Source organism: Amblyomma mixtum, chromosome 7 (assembly GCF_055824585.1).
Source record: "Amblyomma mixtum isolate Tamu chromosome 7, ASM5582458v1, whole genome shotgun sequence".
NCBI lineage: Eukaryota > Metazoa > Arthropoda > Arachnida > Ixodida > Ixodidae > Amblyomma > Amblyomma mixtum.
Genome location: NC_143018.1, coordinates 96,504,677 through 96,509,419, shown reverse-complemented (window position 1 = coordinate 96,509,419; position 4,743 = coordinate 96,504,677). Strand labels below are relative to the sequence as shown.

The following is a 4,743-nucleotide window of genomic DNA, read 5'->3' as shown; positions in this document are numbered from 1 at the left end:
GCAGGGCTGTATGCCCACAAAGACATTTTTTGGAGCACGCTCCCATACGACATTGTTGAAAGACTCGTTTGGGTTCTGGATGGGTGCCACAGACCTAGGATGGCCGGCAGAGAGCTTTCTCGTTCGGTAAAAATTAGGAACATTTCGTGTTGTTTAGTTTTCATAAAAGCGCAGACAACACAGCGTTCGTAAAGGGGGTGTGTCGCTGACAGCTTTGTTTTCAGATAGCTTTTTCAGGTTGATATAAATTGCACAGAACGAAGTGTGATACATCAAATGATGCAGAAAAGAATATATTTCATATTTATAAAAAAACTAAAAATTGATTTTTTTTTCATATTTTTGCTTACCCTGTCCCCTTAAGGAAAGTGAGCTATCACCACAAGGTGATAGACAAACAGGAGAAACAGTGCTACCGCCGAAAAGAGAGGAAACGCGAGCACATGAAAGAGAGTTGCCACCGAAAGATGAATGGCAGGCGTAAGAAACAGTGGCGCCGCCGAAAAGAGAGAAAGGGCAAGCGCACGAGATGTAGTTGCCACCATCGCAAGCATCAGCTTCAACGGCACATGGATAGCAGCAAAGTCAGTCACTTCGACAGCCCTGAAACTAGAGTCAGAATCAGAGCTAAAGAAATGTTCCAGGCGTCGCTATCGCGCAAAGCGAAACGCATAAGTGTGCCGAGGCAGATGGATCTGGGCAGTAGAATAAAGTGCAAAAACAAATCATACAAGAATTCGCGCGGGAAAGAGTATCGAGGGAGGAAACCGAGATAAAAGAGAGCGCTGCCCAGGAGGCGAAAACTTAAGCAGCGGGACAAGAGAGAATTTTGCCGCCAGCACAAAGAGGTGCTGGTGGTAAAAACGTTTATTTCCTCTGAAAAGAGGGAGTTACATGGAGGTTGCTCTGGAGTCAGGCTTAGTGCCCTTCCCCTCACAAACACTAGGTGGAGTCCCTAGTACGGGACCCCAGTGGCTTCCGCTGCCGCCATAGCTCGTTCGACCATCGCCTTTTGGGCTTTCAGGTCGCAACAGGCGAGTAGGGTCGCCTCCCAGTCCTCCCGGGTGGGGTTTGGGTTTGGAGTAAAAGCAGGGTTGGAGGCGCACGCCCACACCATGTGGTAGAGGTCCGAGGACCTCTCCCCACAGTGCGGGCACTCCCCGGAGAAGGCAGGGTCAAAGTGCTTTAGCGAGGCCGGGCACATCATGGTGTTCGTGACAAGGCGGAGGAACAGGCGTTCTTCCGCTCTCGTTAATCCTTTACACGGGTGGGGGTACAGTTTATGTCCATCTTGGTATAACTGCGTTATTTCCCTGTAAGTGTAGGTCGGCGTGGTTTCCGCTACTTCTTCAGAGGAGGCGGGGGACGATGTTGCCCGGTTAGAGAGCGCGCGGGCGGCTGCATCTGCTGCCTCGTTTCCTCCTAGCCCCGAGTGGGCCGGAGCCCAGACTATGAAGCGGTGGGATGGACCTCCTACGTACGAGCTGTTTTGCAGTAGCCGGTAGGCCAGGTACGAGACCGAGCCCTGTTGGGCGTTCCGACACGCCCCTCGCGAGTCGGTTATGATTGTCTTGGAATCGGAGTGTTGCCGCTGATGCGATGGCGACTTCCTCTGCTTGAGTTACGTTTCGGGCTTTGAAGGTGAGCGCGTTCACCATTTTGGACTCGTGGATCACCGCCGCCGTGTACCACCCGCCTTGGTGCGGGCCGGATACGTCCACGTAGTATACCCCGGGTTTCCTTCCGTAGTGGTGAGCTAAGGCCTCTGCCCTGGCCCTGCGTCTACCCTCGTGGTCGTCCCTGGACATCTTAATTGGGAGTGGTCTTACGTGCAGGGCGTAACGCCACTCCTGAGGGAGTCTTACTCTCTCCTCTGTTAGAGTCGTGTGTTCTATGTGCAGACGGGCTAAAAGGCGGCGTCCCGACGGCGTCTGCGATAATCGCGTGTATTGACCTGTGAGGTGGGCTTCTCTAAGTTCATCGAAGGAGTTCGTCATACCCAGACCTTGGAGTCTCAGGTTAGATGTGGTTATCGGGAGGTCGAGGGCCTTCTTCGCCATTTTGCGTATTATTACCTCGATGATGTTCTGGTCGTGTTTGTTGAGGGGGAGATAGGGGGTCGAGTACAGGATTCTGCTTGTTACAAAGGCATTGGCCAGCCGCAAGGCGTCTTTGCTTCGCAATCCCCCTTTCTTGTTCGAGACTCTGCGTACCATTCGGCCCACCTGATCTCCCACCTTCTTTAGTTTGTCGAGCGTGGTCGTCGCCAGCCTACGCTGGTGGATGAAAAGACCTAGGACTCTAATTTCTTTTCTTTCGGGTATCGGTTCCGATCCAAGTCTCAATTCTATCTTGTTTGTGCATTTTTTGTTGGGGCGAATGTGCACGAATTCGGATTTTTCAGGGGAGCAATGAAGGCCACATCTTTTCGCGTACTCGTTCACCGCGGTGGCCGCCTCCTGCAGGCTGGCCTCCATTTCTCCGAGAGATCCCTGCGTGGTCCAAATGGAGATGTCGTCCGCTTACAGCGCGTGCTGCACACCCGGGACTTTCTCCAGGTGGACCGGCAGGGTCCAGGAATCCATTCCCACCATAGTCTCACAACAGATAGCGAAAGCGATGACGGTTCACAAATACGCTAACACGAGGAGACTCCAGAATCCCCGAGCCTACAGGATGCGTAGGGTGCTGAGCGAGGACGAGGAGGAAGACCACCAGGAGCAATTTCCCCTCCAGAATAACAACAATCTCCAGATACAACATGGCGAGACAAACTAAAGAGAGTCCCATAACATTAACCCAGTGGAATAGTCGAGGCTTGAAATTGAGGACTAAGAGAGCGGATCTTAGGATGCACCTGTCTACGTACGAGCATACTCTGGCACTAGTGGCCGTACAGGAACCTGGCGGGAACGTGAGCCTCACAAACTACAAAACGTTCCAACTCGACCCCCTAACGTGCATCTTTGTGCACAAAAATTTCACTGCAAATTTGGTAGATCTGGAATTACAAACCAGCTTTTCGCACGTGATGGTGACTCTTCTGCCTTTGAAAAAGGAGGATTCACCGCTACACATCCTGAACGTGTACTGCCCACCTAAAGCAAAAAACGTAACCTTCTCCACACTCCTGAGCAGAGCTATTAGGGAAGCGGGACGAGACCCGCTACTAGTAATGGGAGATTTCAACGCGCAGAGTCCCTCATGGGGCTATCATCGAGAAGACATACGAGGACGGAAGCTAGCGGAGGCGGCGTCCGCGTTAGGTCTAACCCTACACACTGACCCGGCGTGCCCCACGCGTATAGGGAACTCGGTGCAGAGGGACACGTGTCCCGACTTAACCTTCACGAAAAACGCGAGGCGAGTGGAGTGGACGAATACGGAGGAAACTCTCGGTAGTGACCACTGCCTGATCACCATAACGATCCGTACGAAACCCCTTACCAGGCCTACGGGGCACACTGTGCTGCCGGACTGGACGAAATTTAGAAAGGAATACGAGGTAAGCTCCATCCAGGAGCAGGGATATCAAGCCTGGACAAAACAGCTGCTGATCAACCTGCGTTCGACGGAGACGCAGGTAAAGCTCTCAGAGGCGGTGACGGACGTGGACACCCGCCTCCTCCACCTCTGAGCAGCCAGACGCAGCATGGTCAAAAGATGGCGTAGACAGAAGCATAACCGAAAGCTAAGAGCTCGGATCGCTGCAATCACTAAAGAAGCGGCGGAGTACGCGGCGCAACTCGCGGACGCGAACTGGGTAGATAGGTGCAACTCGGCCGCTAGGCAGATGTCTACCAAAAACACGTGGCGCCTCTTCCGGGCGCTCATAGATCCAAACCAGACACGCACCGAGACGCAGAAGCACCTGCAGAGAGCGGTACATGCATTTCAAGGAAATACGGCCCAGCTCGCACTGAAGCTTCGGGACCAGTACCTGTGCACGACCGATCCAAGGGGAGAAGCTTACAGATACAGTGGAGCCCAAAATGCTGAGCTGGACGAACCTTTCAAAATATACGAACTCAAGGCCGCTCTAGCGAGGATGAAACGCGGGACCGCGCCAGGAAGGGACGGGATCTCGGTAAAACTCCTAGCAAATCTGCCGGACCGCGCATACGAATCCCTCCTAGAACACTTTAATTCGGTTTGGATGGGCGCAGCTCCACTTCCCACGGAGTGGAAGACGGCGCTGATAACTTTCATCCCCAAGGTGGGCAAGGCCATAGATACGGATAACCTCAGACCTATTTCTCTCACCTCGTGCGTGGGCAAACTGATGGAAGCTATGGTCAGAGATAGACTATCTGAGTACCTAGAAAACAAGCGAGTCTTCGCCGATCGATGTACGGCTTCATACCAAATAAATCGGCTCAGGACATCCTGCTGCAGCTCAGCAGGGAGGTACTAAACCCGATCGAACATCCGAACGGGGATAAGATAGTGCTGGCCCTAGATCTGACGGGAGCCTTCGATAATGTGACACACGAGGCGATCCTCACACACCTATCAGAGACGGGATGCGGCAAGAACGCTTTCGAGTACATAAAACGCTTCCTCACGGACAGACAGGCCTACGTGAGGATCCAGAACGCGGAACACGGCCCCTTTCTATTAGGCACGAGAGGGACGCCACAGCGAGCGGTGCTATCTCCCCTGCTTTTCAACTTAGCACAAGGAGAGAAAGACACGCAAAGGCGCGGACTCGCATGAAGACTCTCGTTTTCCACTGCAGTCAGG

General features: G+C 53.2%; 1 pseudogene; it reads right to left on the bottom strand.

Annotated features, from left to right (window-relative positions):
• Positions 1–852: 852 nt before the first annotated feature.
• On the bottom strand, positions 853–2,770 carry LOC149336914 (uncharacterized; annotated as a pseudogene).
• Positions 2,771–4,743: the final 1,973 nt, after the last annotated feature.